The sequence below is a fragment of the Microtus pennsylvanicus genome, chromosome 1 (genome assembly GCF_037038515.1).
Source record: "Microtus pennsylvanicus isolate mMicPen1 chromosome 1, mMicPen1.hap1, whole genome shotgun sequence".
NCBI classification, from domain to species: Eukaryota; Metazoa; Chordata; class Mammalia; order Rodentia; family Cricetidae; genus Microtus; species Microtus pennsylvanicus.
The window spans coordinates 11,340,780-11,362,708 of NC_134579.1; the positions used below are offsets into that span (position 1 = coordinate 11,340,780).

The 21,929-nt window shown below is 35.6% G+C and overlaps 1 long non-coding RNA gene across 1 annotated transcript; it reads right to left on the reverse strand.

Annotated features, from left to right (window-relative positions):
* Positions 1 to 981: 981 nt before the first annotated feature.
* LOC142838250 (uncharacterized) lies at positions 982 to 21,287 on the reverse strand. Its single transcript, XR_012908525.1, has 3 exons — positions 21,204 to 21,287; positions 18,362 to 18,416; positions 982 to 1,533 (listed from the first exon to the last, which is right to left on the reverse strand). It is a non-coding gene; the product is annotated as an uncharacterized LOC142838250 (long non-coding RNA).
* Between the last annotated feature and the right edge of the window lie 642 nt (positions 21,288 to 21,929).

Consider the following 21,929-nt stretch of genomic DNA (forward strand, 5'->3'; position numbering starts at 1 on the left):
AATAGTGATATCCAAAACTCTCAAAACAAATGATTGCAACTTTTATTATAATAAAAATATTTTATTTCCTATTTAACACTCTGATATAGTTTCTGCTTAGGTACAATGTGAATTAAGCCAAGAATAGAAAAACTTCTAGGGCCAGATAGTATATATTGTATGTTTTCTCGGCCATATGGTCTATTTTGTAATTAATGAGTTCTACTGTTGTTGCCTGAAAGCAGTCATAGACAACATATAAACAAACAGATTTGACTGGGATCCAGACTTTTTAGACACTATTTACAGGAATAAAGCTTGACATTCTGCAGCCATTTTATCTACCAATAATCCATGGTATGTATTACAAGTTCTCCTGCACAGACAGTCTGTTGAGCACGTTGTCCTGGCCAATGAATCCACTCTGTCTTAGATTTTGGGAAAGTTCTAAAATAGACTGAGTCCATTATACTTAACCTGCCTCCCTTTCTCTGGCTTAGCACATAAACACTTTCTCCTGCTTTGTAGTGTAGGGGTCCTCCTAATGTGGAGGCAACAAAGACTTGCTTCTGAATTGTATACAACCTTTGTGCATTGTATTTTGTGAAATTTTAAATCTATTTGCTTCTTTATTTCATCTTACAGAACCTTCCGTCTTTGACTGCCAGGTATCATAAATCATAACTTAATTTTGAAATACAATTTGTTAGGCAAACTTTGCCCTAGAGAGCATAGATTACAAACTGTTTTCTCTAAACCACTGAAACCTAAATTCATGAAAACAAGAAGCTAATAAATATGGAAATGAGATGTTAAGCTTTACAATGACAATGCTGTACTTAAGTTCATGCTCTTTTTAAAAGCTACACAGTCTAGCTATGAGTGAAAATTCAAAATGTACTGGTTAATGGCTCCAAGTATATAATACGTCAGGGGAGATACAACCTTTACAAGCTATCATTTAAAGTACAAAAAGAGTTTTAAAATATTCTTTGTTCCCCTGGATTGTATTCATGCTAATACTGACAGCTTCATCAGGTTCAGTCAGTAGCCCTAATACACTCTCTGTAATGTTTTCATAGAACTGGAAGTGATTTAGGTAATGATCTGCTCACTGATAAGTTTACCGCCTGAATTATTTATGCAAGAAACTAAAGAAAACCCCAACTGATGGATAGTTCCCCAACTAATTGTATCACAGGAAATGAAGGGAGATGGAGGGGAACTTAATTGGGGGAGAAAAGAAATGGGGGGCAGAAAAGGAGTGAATGCAGGGGAAGCTCTTCAGGGTATGTTGTATGAGAGAAGACTTTATGCCTTTTTGTTGTTCTTGATTTATTTTGTTTTGTTTTGTTTTGTTGAGACAGGGTTTCTCTGTGTCATAACCCTGGCTGTCTTGGAATTCACTTTGTAAATTAGGTTGACTTTGAATGCTTTGCAAGCCTTTAATCCCAGGACATCAGAGGTAGAAGCAGGTTGATCTCTGTGAGTTTGAGGCCAAACTGTCTACAGAGCAAATTCAAGTACAGTCAGGTCTTCACACGGAAACCATACCTTGAAAAAAAACAAAACAAAATAAATGAAAAAAAGCAAGAAAATGAACAATACATAATTATGCTAACAAAAATAACTTTGGTGGAATTTAATATAGCTGGTTGTAAAGATCCTGGAGTATATGAGTGTATTTAGCTAAATCAAGGTTTTAAATGAATCAGAATCTTCAGATTATAAATTTGATTTACTAAATAGTTTTCAAAGCCCATTACACACACACTTACAGAATTCAGGGATTTGAAAGAACAAGGGAAAGGATACATTGAAGAGTTTAAAGGGAAGAAATGAGAGAGAAAATTATGCATTTTTATTAATCTAAAAATAATTAGTGAAAAAAATTTAAAATCCCATTCTGTAAAGTAGACAAGCAAATCTAATTTTTTTTCTTATTATTCATGTAACTAATTGGATTAGTTTGCTCTAGCTATTTTAACTACAGTGTTTTCAATGAGAAATGCTCCCCTCCATAGCCTTGGGAATTTGAATTATTGGCCTCCAATTGGTGGCATTGTTTGAGAACATGTAAGAGGCATTTCCTTGCTGGTAGAAGTATGACTCTGGATACCAGCTTTGAGGCATCACTTTTGTTATTGTTGTTGTTGTTTCCTGTTTTCTACTAGAAGTTTAAGGTATCTGCTCAGCTTCTACTGTGCCCTTCATACTTGCTGCTTTCTTCCATGTATTCCTCAAAGCCCCTACCCAAACATGAAACTGTTGGAAACCTTGGATTTTTGTGTCTTCATTTGACCATTGTCTTCTTGTGTCGTCACATGACCATCCCTCAGTTGTATGTGCATATGTATCTAATCTCCAGCTCTTGGAACCATTCTAATCATACAGGAATAGAAAGAACCATAAGTCACTACTTTATCTTGATTAGCTCTTTTATAGGTGACAGTTTAAAATTATCATCAAAGTTTGACTCTCACCTGGTTAAAATTCAACATATGGGTGGGGTGGTAAGCTACAGTCCATACCACTTTATTTTAAATCTCCTAAAAATTCTAATTTTATCATTTCCACTATAGTCAATCATAGGTAAAACCAGCTAGTAATGTACTTACTTACATATTACTCTTCCTCCTCTGTGTAACATGGTCATAATAAAGAAATTAACTTCTGGGTGTTTGGATAGCATTACTGAAGGCTGTAGCATACAATGTTCATGATAATTCTAAAATACTCATAACTCTATAGCATCAAACTGCCATTTCTATATTAGATGAAGTTTTTTTTTTAAATCTTATTGTAATTATTCTCTTTGGGGTCCCTCTGTGGACCCTACCACCACAGAATTGAACCAGCCACCAGCAACTGGCCCTGGCTGAGGAGGGGAAGTGCTCTGCTTGACACCCAGCCCCTAGGGTCTCAGAGAGAGTCAGATGCAGTGAAGAGTTGAGTCAAGCAGGGCCAATTTTTTTCCTTACAACATGCAACTTATAAAGCAAAAACCCATGTATCCCAGAAGAAGCAGAAGGGAAATTAACCAATCACATCAGCAGTCACATCTGCATGAGCAGCGGCTCCTATAGCCCCTAATAGGAGTCAGGCGGGCATCAGGCACTCTAAGTCATCTTATCCCCTTTCCAACTCCAATCATCTTCTTGTAAATAAGTCAGATCTCCTCACCTCTTGCTCCCCATCAGTGCCATCTTGACTGGGAATATACTTCGCGGGCTTTGCAAAGTCACCTTTTTTGAATTTTACCCCTTTTTCTGTCACTTTTTTGGGGGGGTTAAGTAACTTGGCCACTTCAGCCTCCTATATGCTTGTTCATGCCCAGTTCAGTCCACAGTTCTCAAAATCAAGTTCCTCAAAAACCAATCAATAAACATTTGGAACTGTTCACTTCTAAATCTGTTGCAGTTTACGTAGACACTATGCTAATTTCATACAATCCTATATAAATTTGAATTCTTTATTCATTCTAACACTCATAATAACTATGCTAACCATCTGAGATTTTAAAATTCTATTGAGAACAGCAATAATTCCAATATTTTCTTACATGGACTTGTTACAAAAACATAACCTTGTATTTAATACAGAAAAAAATGTTACAGCCTCTTATTATACATATTTATGAACAGTGACTTGGCATTGGGTCTGGGGCATAAAAGGAATTGATTTTTTTTGTCAGGATTATTTCATAGCTTTCTAGTAGAGCAGTAGTAAGAACGTGACTTGGGTGGAAGACTACTTATGATGGAAATGACACACAAAGGGATTTAGCGATTTAAGGTATGTTTAAATTTAGTCCTAAACTCTGGCACATGGTCCCCTTTCAATTCTCAAGCAAGTTCACTTTTTATACAAGTGTCCTGTCACATCAGACACCCAGGGAGCTACAGACTACACTTAATTTCTAGAATATTTACTCACATGTGTGTTTATTTTAACTATGTAACTAAAAATAAATGAAGAATAGTTTGTTATTGTAGCCATTTAAAAACTGTATTTTTCATAATAATATTGTGTGAAAAGTTTCTCTTGTAAAGGTTTATTCTGTGTCTAAGCATAGCATACTAAGGAATATCATTACACTCAAGAGTGAGACCACAAACTGTGGAGCACCATCACACCAAAAGAGAGTCAGTGCAGCCAGACCAGTTAGTATTGTATTTATAGTTGGTGGTGATGGTATTTTATTGTGTCAGATCAAGGCTGATGTCATCTAAATGCAGAGCAGGTAATCTACAAAATGAGCTGCAACCTCGGAATATGTTTATTCTCTAATTTTTTAGTTTTTGACAGTAACAAGCTTAATCTCCTAGAGAAATCTTCTCCAAATATACTTCATTAAAAATCATTTAGTCAGTGTGTACCATGGGTTGCTGGAGTCCTCTACATTAATACTGCCTTTGAACTCTATGGCAGGAGTTAGCTAACATATCTTAGATTCCCATTCCCTAAAAGTTTAAGAACATGAGGAACTTTAACTCCAGTAATTGATGTGGGAGGCTCTTCTGTCTATGTGTTATTTTCATTGGTTAATAAAGAAACTGTCTTGGCCTTTGATAGGACAGCAACTTAGATAGGTGGAGTAGACCTAACAGAATGCTGGGAGGAAGAAAGCAGAGTCAGGCAGACTCCATGATTCCCCTTCCTGAGAAGGATGCTGGCTAGACGCATGCCAGTAAGCCACAGCCTCGTGGTGGCATACAGATTATTAGATATGGGTTAGTAAAGATATGAGAGTTAGCCAATAAGAGGCTAAAACTAATGGGCCAGGCAGTATTTAAATGAATACAGTTTCTGTGTAATTATTTTGGGTGTAAACTATCTGGGGAGCTGGGATCCTGATGGAAATGCAGCCAGCCCGCCGCTCCTTTCACTATAAGTAATTAGTAGTGATTATTCATAAATACAAACATTACAAAATAATTTTCTAAACTTTACCATAGTTTTATCAAGTTATATTTTTATTTAAATAACATATATGTATAATGGTAACATTTTAATATATTTAGCAGATCCATATTTGAGTTACTGCATTTTTACATTTGGTTACACTTTACATACTGTTTCATAGTCTATAAAAACATTAATTTATCTGTTATATTCCATTTGATTGTTTTATATATTTAGTGTCGGGATAGTCACCACGATGATAATAGGGAAAGGCCAGCTCAGGTATTCTCTCCATTATTGCTACGAATCTTAGCCTGGGTCATCCTTGTAGATTTCTTGGAATTTCCCTAGCACCAGGTTTCTCTCTAAACCCATAATGACTCTCTCTATCAAGATTTCTTTTTCATTGCTCTCCCACTCTGTCCCTCAACCATCTCAATCATTCTGTTCCCTCATGTTCTCATTCCCTATCCTGTTTTCTTTACCACCACTCCACTACCAGTTTATCCAGGAGACCTCATCTAATTCCCATTCCCAGGCAATCCATGTGACTCTCTTAGGGTCCTCCTGGTACCTAGCTTCTTTGAAAAGAAATGCAAATCAAAATAACTCTGAAATACCATCTTACACCTATCATAATGGTGAAGCTAAAAATTACTGAGGACAGCTTATGTTGGAGAGGATATGGAGTAAGGAGAACACTCCTCCACTGTTGGTGGGAGCGCAAACTTGTACATTCACTTTGAAAATCAGTATGGTGGTTTCTCAGAAAATTGGGAATCAATTTACCGTAAGACCCAGTGATACCACTATTATGTGTATACCTAAACCATGCTCAATCATACAAAAAGAACACTGGCTCAATGATGTTTATAATAGAATTATTTGTAATAGTCAGAAACAACATAGATGGCCCTTAACAGAATGGATAAAGAAAATGTGGTACATTTGCACAATAAAATATTAGCTGTATAAAAGCACTAACATCATGAAATTTTCAGGCAAATGGGATAGAACTAGAAAAAACTATCCTGAATGAGGTAATTAAGGCTCAGAAATATAAACACAGTGAAGAGTTTTCTTCTGTGATTTTGTTGAACATATTTTCTCTGCCTTTGAACAAGAATTCTTTTCCTTCCTTCATTCCAATTGTCCTTAAGTTTGGTCTTTTTATAGTGTCCCAGATTTCTTGGATGTTTTTTTTCTTTTTTTTTTTTTATTGAGAAAAGGAAAAAAAAAGTTTCCACCTCCTCCCATCCTCCCATTTCCCTCCCCCTCCTCCCACCCTTCTCCCCCTCCCTCCACTCCTCTCCCCCTCCCTCTCCAGTCCAAAGAGCAGTCATCGTTCCCTGCCCTGTGGAAAGTCCAAGGTCCCAGTTTTGATCCTACTTCATGTTCTGGCTTTGTGGGAGCCTAGCCAGTTTGGATGTTCTTGGATGTTTTGCATCAAGAATTATTTTATGGTTAACCAATATACCCATTTGATGAATGTATCCATTTATTCTATTGTATTTTCAATAACCTATATTCTCCATTCCATCACTTGTATTCTGTTTTTGAAGTTTGCCTCTGTCTTACCTGCTTGAATTCCTAAATATTTTATTTTCAGATTTCCTTGTTTGTCTTTTCTTTACTTCCTTTATTTCCTTTGGGTTCCACCAGAGACACATTGCAATGGCTGTTATTGATTGTTTTTATGCTGACATCTAGGCATTTTGGTTTTGGGTGATTATAGTAGTTCTGGATACTGATTTCCGGGTTTGTTTTGTTGGTCAGTGTTTTTTTCATTGGTTTCATTTTCTTCTTTGGAATTTTGTAGAATGTGATGGCCTTGTGCTGGCTGTTTGCTTTTCTGGTCTTCTCACAGGGAATGCCTATTGGTCTTGGAGACTGGAATATTGGAATGAGTTGGAGAAAAGAAGACTAAGATATAAGGTCCTTGTGAAGGGGTCAAAAAATTCAACAGGTTTACTACCATAGAGATGGGGATGAAGCTGGAAGGATTATATATAGGAGAGTGTGGATCTGCCTTCAACTTATCTGTTGTCCTGGGAAGAGCAGCCCTTCTGTTAGTAGGTGATGCCTCCTGAAGTTGGGGTTTGGGGCATAGCAGTGAGTGAAAGGAAGAATGTTAGTTTAAAATGATCTGTGGGATCCAAAGAAGATGAAAGTATGGGTCCGTGAATTCTGTGCCTATTGCTTTTCTACAGTGTACCTGGAAGAACTGAGAGAAAAGAGAAGGTCTATGGTCAACTTTTCTGGTTTTCTGGCAGGCAAGGTCTGTGGGTTAGCAGGGCGTGCCTTCTGGAGTTGGGGGCTAATATAAAGCAACTAAGTGAGGGGAGGGAAGTAAGGAGGAGCTGGACTGTGAGATCCACAGGAGATGGGGACTGGAGAAAAGCAGCAGCTGGTGTTTTATTGTAGTCCTGTGGATGAGACCGGGGCATGGGTTGGGAGAGGATTGATTCTGAGATCCACAGGCTCCTAAATGATTCTATTAAATCAAAGTGAAGGTGCTATTTTTAGCTAAATTGATACTAAGTCATTTACATGAAATCATGTAACTATAAGGTACTATAAATAAACTACCCATGCATTTTGGAAAAGGATGGCTTACTTAAATGTATGCCCAAACTTCATAAACTTATATGGTTTGTATATAATTACTTGCAATAAAAAAATTTTGTTTAACTTTCATCATTTACCCTAATATCTGAATCAAAATGGGATTTTTTTCAGATAATTTCTGGTTATGGTTTTATTTCAATCATGCACTTTGGACGTTTGTGCACGAAGATTATGTCTTTATACTTCCCATTGCAGGTTGGCACATTCTAAATCCTGTGAAGCTATTTCAACTAAGGTCCAATTGACGGTCTTGAAAAATATTTCCAATATGAAAGCTGACATTGTACAACATCTTCACACAAAGTTTCCTACTTATTTATTTTCAATCATTTGTCTTTGGATACCTTGGAGTGCCTTATTAATTTAAGGATATATTTTTGAGAATTAATAGAAGTTATAAATATGGCATATACAAGTAAATATATAGAACATAGGAGTATTAATAAAACCTAGAATACCATATTATTCGACTATTTAATATTTTTATATGATGAAATTTCTGGAGATAGCATCCTATACTTGACAAAAGTTATCCTCTGTCACTTAAATGTTATATTTCAAAGTCATGGCTTTTATAGTTTGGGGTATATGAACTAAGACTTGCTCCTCATAAGATTTCTTATTCATTCATTACAGAGACTAGACCAGTATGAACTATCAATTAGCACTTTATGTTATGTAAAATCTCTGTTAATATTATTAGTATATGTTGTATCATTGTTTTATAACAGTATAGTTCCTATTCTATTACACATATTTACAAACACAGACACACAAAAGGCCACTTTAAGCAAAAAAAATTAATGATGATAGAAGTTCAGAAAAATTATTTCTAAATAAAAAGTCCTTCAATGTTCAAAACTGAATCCTTAGGAAAAGCTACAGGTAACAAAATTTAACTTTTAATGAACCCACTTTATTGACAAACCAATGTTTCATCAGAGTAAGATGAAAGCAACAAGAATTAAATGAAAACATTGGAATGCTGCTGCTGTGGTAGATTTATTTTTGGCAGTCCTCACTGTGCATAATTATGTTATAACAAAGATAATAAGTTCACATTCAATAACTTCTTGGTAAAATTTTAACTAAGGCAGAATTTACATATTTAAAATGACTTGATAAAATTCACTGAAATATAAATTATCACTGTAGGCTACATAGAAAATTGAATTATATTTAAATTGGTCATAAATATGCATGCTGAAATGGTTCATGTATTTTAAAACTACATTACTCCAGAGGAAATCTAAATTAATATCCATTTTACTAGTTATTAAAACTGAAAACTCCTATTTTTATAATAGTTCAAAGTTTTCATTAGTTGGAGATAGTAATAGTCAATGTATTCAAACATTTCCAATCTGGTAATGATGCAAGGCTACTTTGTTCTTATAAAGCCTTGTTATGGAGTTGTTGGAGACTCTCAATTAAGATAATAATATTTTACTAAGAAACTTATAAATTCTTGTGTCATATTACCAGTTTGGCATTGATTGGCAGATGGAGGGCATGATGCTTAAGCAACTAGAAGATCCTTGAGTGATCAGCCCTAGGCTGACTGCCACTTTGAAAAGTTACAAAGACTTCGACTCTCTGCTCCTCTATTATCTTTTCATTTTTCAGTGACAAAGGACGTCCAATTTTAGGAATCTATCAGTGGTTTCCTGTAAAATCTCAAGTGAATACAAGTCCCTTCCAACTTGGCTTATTCAAATATAATGAAGTCACCCATTTCCCGTGAGAGGTATTGTATGAGAGACAACTCTGGGCAGTCTAGTAAAAAGTCTAACTTAAATGACTTCTTTTTTTAAATTTAAGTAGGAAAAATTAATTCTTGTTCTCAAACTTTGTCATATGCATTTTTTGTGCAGTTGAGTTATACATTTGTCTTGAAATCATGAAGGGACATTCTCTAAGGGGAAAAACCCTCACATAATCAAAAAAAGTGATAGAAGATACATCGTTTTTTTTTTTCAAAAATCATGGACCATGAATAAAAACCATGAAATCTGCATTAGATCCTTTGTTTTCATAGCAGAAACATTTGATTTTTAACACATGTAAATTTAGTTTTAAAAACATCATTTTTATAATAAAAACAATAGGGTACAATAATCACTACATTGTCACACGTCAGGTTCAAATTCTGGATCTGTAATATATATTCAGAGGAGATCCACATCTTATTTTACCATTAAATTGAGTTTTAGAGGAATATTAATGTATCACTATGACTGTTTGTTTTTTGGTTCAGTGTGTTTCTATTTAAGAGAGAGACTAAAGAAAAGAGAGATTAAACAAGGCATATGTGAACTCACTGTACTGATGGTTTACATACAGCTAAAGACAGTATCATTCCATCCAAATATGTTTGTTGTGTGCATGTGTGTCGAGTTTCCATTGTAGGACAAAATATCTTGAATGGGCAGAGAAGCAGAAAGTGGAATTAGTTGCCTGGCCCCTCATATCTGACTTTCATTAAATTGATCACAAATTGATCAGTGTTTACATATAGTGGAGTTACGTTACTCTCTACTGGAGCTACATTCCGGACTACTTCAGCTCTCGTCCTTACACTGCTTTCTTCCAACTAGTTCCATTTCTCAGTTGTTATGATCTAAACAATAAATACCATACACATGTTGTGTATGTCTCCACATCTTTTAGAGTGTGACTTTAGTAGGTAATCTGTCCTTGAGAATTATCTCTGCTCGTTATACTTCCATTCATATGTGTATTTGTATATGTGTGTATATACATGTATACAAACACGTGAACATACATATATATATATGTATTTTATACTCTCTTCCTTATTTTCATGAGTTCACTAGCTTCTTCCAATATTTCTGCTGTTAATATGGTTTCCACAAAAAAGCAGGACCCAAAACAGCCAAGGACTCTAGACCAAAACCACTAAAACCAGACCAAAATATGTTTTGTCACATATCTGAAAAGACTACATAAAACTGATAGCAACTGATGCCATAGGCCACACTGTCACTTAAATTAGTTGTTGGTATCTCTATTCTTGCAGACATAAAACAGCTAACCTCAGTGGCAGAACCTCCTCTTCCAAAGTAAAGTTGCTATTTTGTGTTAATGGACTGGGTGTTTTTGCTTATCCTTCCAAGCACTTATCAAGTAGAAATATGGTAATATCTGGAGGTGGAGTCTTTGGGTAGCAATTTGGTAAGGAACAAGGAATACTTATAAGGACGATTTGTGCCTTCTAAAAGATGTCTCAGAGAGAAATTGATGTGCACTATGTCAGGACATTGGAGAAAGATAATCTTTCCAAAATCAGGAAATGGGGCTCTCCTAGACACTGCAAGTGCCGGCCACCCTTGATTGTGGACCTTTCAACCTCTGTTAAGGTTTGAGAAATGCATGGTTGGTCTTTAAACCATCTAGTATATGGTACTTATGCCACAGAAATCTGAACAATCTGAGCAATTGTGCTCAGTTTTAGACACTGAAATACAGGCTGTGTTTGTATCATGCTGTAATTATAAAATTATATCTCCAGAGTGCACTGGTAAAGGTTCTATGGGATTCTGGAGAACAGCATTGCTGAGAATAAAAAAGGCTTACCATTTCTTCCAAGTTCTATAAAAAAGGTCATGAACAAATATGAAATAGTCTTTAATAGCCTAATTATATATGCCATAACCAGCTCAGCAAATGCCCTTGGGAAATATTCCAATGCAGGAATGACAACCTCTATTTTCCAACAAAAGAGATGATTTGAGAGAATAGGTCTGTACCCATTTGTACTTGCAGTCTCTTTTGATGAATCTTCAGTGAGTTTTATCTCTAGATTTTGTTTGGTTTTTGCATACTAATTCATTCTGTACAATAAAATATTTTTTATTTACTTACCTATTTCATCATGGCTCCCACAAAGTACTAATAACATACCTGAAAGAGGATTAGAGCAGTAGAGAACTACTAGTATCTAAGTTGTATATGGCTCAATATTTTCCTCTTTTTGAGGACGGAGGCATTTGTAATGGTGAGAATGTTTTCTACTTAGTAAAACCCATTTGAAAGTATAAAATACTTACATAAGCCTGGTTCCTGAGGAGAAAAATGAAAACCTCCACAAAAGATTTATGCTAGAAATATTTATCAAGAATATCTACAAAACAAGCAATAAGCATTTATTAAAAGTAATATAATTCATTTTCCATGAAAAGCTCTGAGACTTGGCCTCTTGTGACCAATGCCAACAGTTGTCTTATGAAGATGAATGTTAAATTACTGTGATTTCAATGCATCTTTATCACAGAAGACTGAACAAATTGGGAAATATGGGCTAAAGATAAATTAGTTGACAGAGGACAGTACACACGTGTGTTTGTGCCTCATTGCTGAATGATTAATTGCACAAAGAGAAAAACAATAAGTCTGTAGAAAAAGAAAGAAAACTTGTTCAACCTGAGCTGTTTATCTTAAATGAAAACAAGAGAACTAGAAACTGGCACAATTGTAAATAAAGGTCAAGGCTTTATATCAAATAGTTATAAATATAGCTAAAGCTGCAGAAAATATCTCAAATGTCCAAAGATTTGGCACATAATAACAAATGATATTTATTTGTTTAGGTTGTTCCAGCTTTTTGTTGATGAACAGGCAAATTCAAATTGCAACTCTAAGGCTGCATAAAATTACTTTTCTTTTCTTTCAAATTCTTCATCTGTAAGTGTGGAGATAAATGGTGGTGATAATAGTGTAGTATGATGGCCATGTTCAGATATCATGTACTATTCATATGTGTAAGACATATGATATAGCAATATACAAACTATTAAAGGCAGTAGTACGTATTTATTATTTGTTGTGTGTGTTATTAGTTACTGTAGTTGTTTGAATGATGGATTTTACATTAGCTAACATTATAATTTTTAAGTTAGATAAGCAGATTTGTCACTAACATTTATGATCATATGCTCAGTATATTTCACTAATTCCTATCTGAAGATGAAGAGGGCAAATGATTTGCAAATCATATTAAATATACTATGTGTTCCCTGCTTTTTGAGGGGGGGGGGGTTCGAGACAGGGTTTCTCTGTGGTTTTGGAGCCTGTCCTGGAACTAGCTCTTGTAGACCAGGCTGGTCTCGAACTCACAGAGATCCACCTGCCTCTGCCTCCCGAGTGCTGGGATTAAAGGCGTGCGCCACCACTGCCCGGCGTGTTCCCTGCTTTTATTCAACCACCACAACTATATCTTAAATAATTTTCATGCTTCTAACCTCTTATGATTACTCCTATTACCAGTGTATAAATGTTAGCAAACAGTTTTAAAAACTTGCACATATTTGAATCTGTCTGAATAATAAAATGCTGATAACTTTAGCTGCAGAATTTTAAGAAGTAACTTTGTCCTGAGTGCTGCTTGCTCTCTAAAATGCATTTGCTAAATGTAATTTCCATGGAAATAGCACCAAGAGTTTGCCTTCTTAGGTGGTAATGATGTTATAAGGGGCCAACCCTTATGAATTTTTGCCCTCATCACAAATTTCATAAATTAATAAATACATTACAAAGATGTCTTTTGTTTCTTCGACTCCTCTGCACCTTCTCTGTGTGAGGACCTGACAACATGCAGCCTTTCATGAAGGACGGATGGTTCCTAACCCGACAACACTGTTTATCTGGGACTCCCTGTGCTCTAGAACTATCAGAGGTTAGATTCTCATTTTGATACTTCAATTAACACTTATTGTAGCACACCAAACAAACCGAGAATTGCAGCCTTCATGCTTAGGAAGCTTTGGTGACTATGACAACTAATAAAACTTACTTACTGGATGTTGTTTGACCAAGACACAATCAACAGTAATTTGGGTGTGGTATATACTTTTAAGTTTTGAAGAAGAAAATTTAATTATAGAGTGTACCAGTTTTTTTTTTTTTTTTTTTTTTTTAGGTCACCAACCAGCTCCCAGATCATAAAGGCGAGCTCTTTCAACTCAAACTAACCTGTTTCTCTGCATCTATCTTTTGCCTTGAGGCTTATTACCTTCCTTATCTTTATTTCTTACTTTCACTGCTTCTCTATGTCTGGCTTGTAGTGGCTACCTGGATTCTTACCCCAGGCATCCATCTCCCTTCTTCTCTCATCCTTCACATTCTTCTTTTCCAGCCTAGATTTTTCTTATTTATCCTCTCTGCTTGCTAGCCCTGCCTATCCTTTCTCTGCCAAATTGTTGTCCATTCAGCTCTTTATTAGAGTAAACAGGTGCATTGGACAAGCAAAGTGAAACTGTTGTGGGATGATTCTCTTGTACACTGTAAAAATTTGTCACTCATGTTGATTTAACATAATAATGATTGGCCATTAGCCAGGCAGCAGGAAGTATAGGCAGGGTGACCAGACTAAGAGAATTCTGGAAAAGGAAAAAAGAGAGATCCAATAATCACCTAGAAGCAGACGAAACAATATGAGCATTCATTACTGAGAAAAGATACCAAGCCACATGGCTAAACATAAATAAGAATAATGGCTTAATTTAAGTTGTAGGAGGTAGTTAGTAATAAGCCTGAATAACAGGCCAAACAATTTATAATTAATATAAACTTCTGTATGTTTATTTGGAACTGAATGGCTGTGGGACAAAGAACAAGGAGGGCTAGAAACTTCCATCTACATGAAACAAATGCAGCGCACATTTACATAATTAAAAATGTAGCATAAACAAAGTAACACACCTTTGCCTGGTTAAAAAATATTCCACAACAAAAGAGTATTATAGTTTCAAATTTCAGATACTCAATTCTTTTTGTTTTTAATTTATTTATTTATTAAGGATTTCTGCCTCCTCCCCGCCACCACCTCCCATTTCCCTCCCCCTCCCCCAATCAAGTCCCTCTCCCTCATCAGCTCGAAAAGCAATCAGGGTTTCCTGACCTGTGGGAAGCCCAAGGACCACCCACCTCCATCCAGGTCTAGTAAGGTGAGCATCCAAACTGCCTAGGCTCTCCCAAAGCCAGTACGTGCAGTAGGATCAAAAACCCATTGCCATTGTTTTTGAGTTCTCAGTAGTCCTCATTGTCAGCTATGTTCAGCGAGTCCGGTTTTATCCCAGGCTTTTTCAGACCCAGGCCAGCTGGCCTTGGTGAATTCCCGATAGAACATCCCCATTGTCTCAGTGTGTGGGTGCACCCCTCGCGGTCCTGAGTTCCTTGCTCGTGCTCTCTCTCCTTCTGCTCTTGATTTGGACCTTGAGATTTCTGTCCCGTGCTCCTCTGTCTCTGTCTCCTTTCATCGCCTGATGAAGGTTAATATTCAGGAGGATGCCTATGTGTTTGTCTTTGAATTCACCTTCTTATTTAGCTTCTCTAGGATCGCGAATTATAAACTCAATGTCATTTATTTATGGCTAGAAACCAAATATGAGTGAGTACATCCCATGTTCCTCTTTTTGGGTCTGGCTTACCTCACTCAGGATAGTGTTTTCTATTTCCATCCATTTGTATGCAAAATTTAAGAAGTCCTTGTTTTTTACTGCTGAGTAATACTCGAATATGTATATATTCCATACTTTCTTCATCCATTCTTCCATTGAAGGGCATCTAGGTTGTTTCCAGGTTCTGGCTATTACAAACAATGCTGCTATGAACATAGTTGAGCATATACTTTTGTTTTATGATAGGGCCTCTCTTGGGTATATTCCCAAGAGTGGTATTGCTGGGTCCAGGGGTAGGTTGATCCCGAATTTCCTGAGAAACCGCCATACTGCTTTCCAGAGTGGTTGCACAAGTTTGCATTCCCACCAGCAATGGATGAGTGTACCCCTTTCTCCACAACCTCTCCAGCAAAGGCTATCATTGGTGTTTTTGATTTTAGCCATTCTGACAGGTGTAAGATGGTATCTTAAAGTTGTCTTGATTTGCATTTCACTGATCACTAAGGAAGTTGAGCATGACCTTAAGTGTCTTTTGGCCATTTGATGTTCTTCTGTTGAGAATTCTCTGTTCAGCTCAGTGCCCCATTTTATAATTGGGTTGATTAGCCCTTTATGGTCTAGTTACTTGAGTTCTTTATATATTTTGGAGATCAGACCTTTGTCTGTTGCGGGGTTGGTGAAGATCTTCTCCCAGTCAGTAGGTTGCCTTTTTGTCTTAGTGACAGTGTCCTTTGCTTTACAGAAGCTTCTCAGTCTCAGGAGGTCCCATTTATTCAATGTTGCCCTTAATGTCCGTGCTTTTTATTGATTTTTATTGAGCTCTACATTTCTCTCTGCTCCCCTCCCTGCCTCTCCCCTCCCCACTTCAACCCTCCTCCAAGGTCCCCATGCTCCCAACTTACTCAGGAGAGCTTGTCTCTCAATTCTTTCTGAGGTGAGACTAGCTAATATTTCTTAGGTGTTTAAGATGCTAAGTTTAGCAGGCTTTTGTGAATCATTTTCAAGTGATCAGAAGATCGCCAATATAAAATGAACCAAGCAGTGAAGGAATATATTCAGTAAGTTATTGGGGTCAAAATACAAAAAGGACCTGAGTTCCTTTCATGTCTCCTCTCTCCTTCTGCCTTCAACTGGACCTTGAGAGGTCAGTGACAATCAAGGAAGTCAGGACCGCCAGGGTTTGGTCCACCCCCTGAGGCAGTGTGCCTGTTCTAATGGGAGCTCACCAAATCCAGCTGGACCTGAACTGAATGAGCATGTGATCAAACCGAACTCTCTGAATGTGGCTGACAATGGGGGCTGACTGAGAAGCCATTGTTAAAGGCACTGGGACTTGTTTCTACTGCAGGTACTGGCTTTTTTGGGACCCTAGTCTATTTGGATGCACAGCTTCCTAGGCCAGGATGGGGGAGGGGCTTGGACTTCCCATAGGGCAGGGTTCCCTGAGCTCTCTATAACAGGGAGGGTGAGTGAGGAGGGTGAGTGGGGAGCAGGAGGGGAATAGGAGGAGGGGAGAAAGTGTAAATTTTGAATGGAAAAATAAAAACAAATACCACAAAAATACAAAAAGGAAATAATATTTCAAAGTTATTTTAAATAAAAAGATAAAACACAACTAATATTTACAGGTTCTATTTTTAAATGTGGGTTGTTGTATGTGTGTGTGTATTTATGTGTATTCTAAATTTTATTTCCTCACTTATTATTTCTAGTAATAAAATATTTCACTGTTTTGTAATTTTTACTCCATCCTGACTTACCCTTCTCCAAGGTTCAGAATATTTTCTGTTAAACAATTCATGACATGAACAGTCACTGCATCTATGTTCTTCAGAGCACAGATCCCGGGACCATCCTATAACTCTATGTGCAATTGTACTCGTTGCATACTGACACAGGCAATTTCTCCCATGCCTTTATCATTCACATGACCATATTGAGATAAAGGGTCTTTGTAACCTCAAAGTAAAGATGAATATTAGAACCATAAAACAAGGAAATGGTACAATAAAGAAAGTTTAATGCCAAGATAATCAGATAAGGTACAAATATTCAGTTTTCTGTGGATTTTTATTATATTTGGGTTTCTAAGAGAACAAAACTTTAACTACTTCATATAATTTTTAGTATTCAAATAATATCAGTGTCTATAACCTAATATTTATATTTCTTCCTAGTAAAGGTTTGTTGATGTCGGGTTAGCATCCCAACAATAAAGGCAGAGATATATGTTATAGCTTCCAGGAAATGCAATGTGTATTCTCTTGAAAGCATTAAGGCATTGCCATTCAGAACAGCTTAATGTAAAGGCATAATGTGTTAGGCTTCACTTATTCCTTAAAAAAATAACTTTGCATTTTCACTTTCAGGAAAACAAGTATATGAACATGATTCAGGAGTTATTTTGATATAGTTGTGATCATTCTTGATTGATAAATATTTGCTTATGCAATGCACACTTTTATGAATATGTATATACAAACATATCCATTGAATTATGCTTTTATTACAACATGTTATTTACCTTAATTAATGCTTGAGAAAGCTTTACCAATATTGGATTATGTATAAATCTCAAAAGTCATGACACTGTACCAGGATTTTTTTTTTTTTTTTGGACCACCAATTAGCTCCCAAATCATGACCTGGACACTTACTAGGTTGGAATGCCTGGCCTAGCTTAGACTTGTATTTGACTATCTTTTTTTCATTTAAATTAACCTTTATCTTTATATGCCTCTCTTTTTCTACTTTTTGCCTCAGGGATTTTTTTACCTTCTGTATATTTTACTTCCACTTCTCGTATCTGTCTGTCCGGCAGTTACCTGCCTGGCCCTGGGCATCTCTCTACTTTTCTCTCCTCTCTTCTTCTCATTCTTCTCTAGACTAGGTTTCTCTTCCTACTTATTCTTTGTCTTTCAGCTCTGCTATGCTTTCTTTGCCTAGCTATTGTCAACTGAGCTCTTTATTAGGGCAATCAGTTGCCTTAGATAGGCAAGGTGGAACAAAAGAAATGCATCTTCACAGAATTAAGTGCACATCCTTACATCATTAAACAGATGCAGCATAAGCAGATGTAGCAAACCTTTACACACTTAAAGTAATATTTCACAGCATAAACAAATGTAACACATCATTGCATAGTTAAATATTCCTCAACATGACACATAAAAGGTAAAAGAGCAAACAGGACATTTTTCTAGACAAAACTTTTTATCTAAATAAACTAACTTATTCCATTAAAATGAATAATTATAAGTATACACTGAATATAATTTTCAGTGAAATATATGAATGGTTCCCATATGTAAGTTTTTCTAAAATCAGTTTCATAATATATCCTTTTTTAAGAAATGAGATTATGGAATTTTTTTTTATAACAAAGTAAATTATTCTAAGTAAGTCAGATAGTCACCAGCATTCCAACTTACTTGGTCCAGTTTCGACTTTCTCCTTTGGCCTCTTTCGTTCACTTACATACAAATCCTAAAAATGAAATAGGAGAAATTGCTGTACTTGTTGTGAGCAGCAAATTCACATCTCAACTCCTAACTAATTTAAATCTAAATAAGGAGAGAAGAGATTTTATAAGTGTTCTGAGAATGCAGCTAACATATATGCTGTATTTATTCACATTACTATTGAATTCTCCATTTTCACTTGCCGTAATAACATAACATTTTTACTATCACATGGAAATCTCATGTAACTATGTAATTATATGCATTTATACTTAATTACGTATCATAATTAGAGCTGATAATTACCATGTTACTGTATTTAATTACCTTTTGAACACTTAACGCATGCTAATGTGTTTTCCACTCTCAAAGTATAATACATTGGACAATAAATACTCATTCTTAACTAGTTAGGAAGTAGTCTTCACAGAAATCAGTGAAAGTAAAAATAAATTTAGAATATTTTTAATGCTTGATATGTATTTAATCTAGAAAAACTAAAGTATTTTTTAAATTAAAATTTAAAGAAATGAAATATACTAATTGAAATTCAACTTTTATTCCCAGTTTGTAGACCTCCTTAGCATATTTAATATGCTGAGGGTGATATGGGTGGTTTAAATACTTGCTCAGCGGTTCTGACCTTAGAGATTTCCTCTTTTTAAAATGTGATATATTTTACCAATTGTTAAGGTTTAGATCCACGCATGAAATTTATTCTGATTCTAATTATCTTACTACTCACCCACCCACCTCCAGTTCTACCTCCACATCCCCATCCCTTTCCAGCTTCATCAGAAGCCAATTTTTAAGGTATCAAAATATCCGTATAGTAGGTTTTAGGGTTTCTGTGAGCACAAAACTATTGTTCTTGCATAAATAATCATTCAAAACCCTAACAGTAGACAAGATGTTACACATACTTTCCTACAAATACAAATATAAATCATTAATCATCCCCATAAGGATTAGCTATTCATCATATCTGGATAATCAGCAACCCTGATATATTCTTCATTTAGAAAAAGCTCTGTACCAATGCTTAAATTAGCAATGTGTAGCCTGTAGTATTTTTCTATAAATCAAGAATATGATTTTTTGAAGAATCTCTAAGGTGCAGCTTCTGCTCTAAGTGTGTCACAAAAAGTTATCAATAAATTATTAAAAATTATTCTTACAAACCCAGCAAAATTTCCTCAATCCCCATATTAAGTAACCTTTGGAGAACTTTCTGTTTCTTCAAAATAGTTTTTAACTTTCCCTTTGAAATTTCTTGAGTTTCTTTTTTTTTTCTCTTTTTTTTATTGATAAAAGGAGAATAAAGAAAAGAAAGAAAAAAAAACAAATTTCCACCTCCTCCCTTGAGTTTCTTTTCTGTAACATTCTTTCTTCAAGCAGAAAATCATAGACAATTGAGAGGATGGGTTTGGTTGGACATTGAAGACCATATCAAAGACAGGGAGCAGAAGAATAATTATACCACTAAGTAGCTCTACATGTGGCTAAACTTTAATCTTTAGATCAGTGAACTAAATATCTTAGAATGTATAATTTATGTAACATCTTTAAGAATGGATAAGAATAGGACTTTCAAATAAAATAACTTTCTGTATTTTGTGAAAGATCGAAGTTTCACAAATAAAATATTTAGGAAGATAATAATTAACAGCTGTCTCCTGGAAAGTCAAAAACTACATACTTGAACTGTGAATTAAAGAAATTTATTTGGCCTGTGATAGGGCAGAATGGAGCTAGGTGGGGAAAACTAAACTGAATGCTGGGAGAAAGTAGGTGGGTCAGTGAGACGCCATAGAGCCCTGCCTGAGACAAACACCAGGACGGAAGTTTACCTGGTAAGCCACAGCCATGTGGTGATACACAGATTAATAGAAATAGGTTAATTTAAGATATAAGAGTTAGCCAGAGATATGCTTAAGCTATTGGTCAAAATACTACAAATAATATAATTTCTGTATGGTTATTTTTGTTCTGAGCACCAGGAATGAACAACCAGCCTCCTCCAACACACCACTTAAAGTAAATAAAAATCTTAAAAAAAAAACCTACAATGATTAGTTTTTTTTCCATAAAATAGTTGGGAAATATTTTATATTTCATAATAAAAAATTATACATATTAAAGGTGCTCAACTCATAGTTAGATAAATGTACACTTTGTAAAGTATTTACTAAAATTAAAGTCATTCCTATGTCTATGACCTCATATAATTGCCAGTGTTTAATAGGCTGTTAGGTCCCTTAAGTTTAATCTTTTAACAATTCATGCAAACAAATATGATGTTGTGATCAACAGTCATACTGTTGTTTGCTATATCTCTCAAACTCATCTTGCGTAACTGAAACATTGTGGTCCTTTATCAAAATTTCCCCATGTTTTTTTCTCTCTGTGACCTGGCAATGTTATCCCTTCCATTTTATATTTTCTTTAAAACATATATTTCTAGAATCTAAATATAAGTGAAAACATGCAGTTTTGTTTCTTTCTATATCTTAATGCAGAACATAATGTTCTCTCTATTTCATCTTGGTTGGCACTAGGTGCAAAATTTTCCTTCTGTCTCATGGCTGAAGGATATTCCGGTGCATGTGAGTTACTTGGATGTTTTGTTCTTTGTGTGTGTGTGTGTGTGTGTGTGTGTGTGTGTGTGTGTATTTTTGAGGGCGGGCAGGGATGGTGGTAATCTATGTGTAACAGTTGAGGTATTTTAATATATGATCTACACTGAATATAGAAAATAACATTGGTATAAGTAGGCAAAGTTTATTTAAGTAAATGAACTGTGTCATCTTACCCAGCCTAAATCCAGAGGAGGTGTTTAGTCTTAATGAAACTTGATATGCCAGGTTTGATTGATATTCATGGGGGGGGTGCTTCTCTTTCCTAAACAGAAATAGAGGACAAGGAATGAATTTGGGGGGGGGGGGAATGGCAATATATAGAAGTGGGAAGGAAGGGCTGGGAGAGAAGAAGTGAGGGAAAACTATGGCTAAAGTGTGAAATAAATTTATAAAAAATGAGAGAGAAAAAGAAGAATATTTGACAAAAAAATGAGAAAAAATGACAAGTGTATGAACTTGAAAGAATTCCTGTGCTAAGTCAAGTTGCTGCAAACAAGGAAGGCATTTGCTGTTCTCCATGATACAGAGAAGAATGAAGCAAGGCCAACTGGAATGGAGGAACCATTCCTCAACAACTGTAGTTAACTATTTCTGAAGTTATTGGGTCCTACAAAGTTTCAGTGATATGATAAAAAAAAGAATAATTATCATTATCTTCTTGTTTTTCATGCAAGCTTTTATGCCTTGAATAGAATAAGAATTCACAAAGAAGAAGGAATTCGTAGACACACATTGGCAAGGGGCTGTTGTGCAACAGTTTTTAAAGACATGAAATCACCAGTTAGTAAATATATTCATCTCCACCCTGCTGCTGCAAAATCTTCTGCTTAAAAATGGAAATGACAGCGATATGAGGAAGTATTTTTCTAATGTGTCAGCAATAACTGTGTCTTGACAGT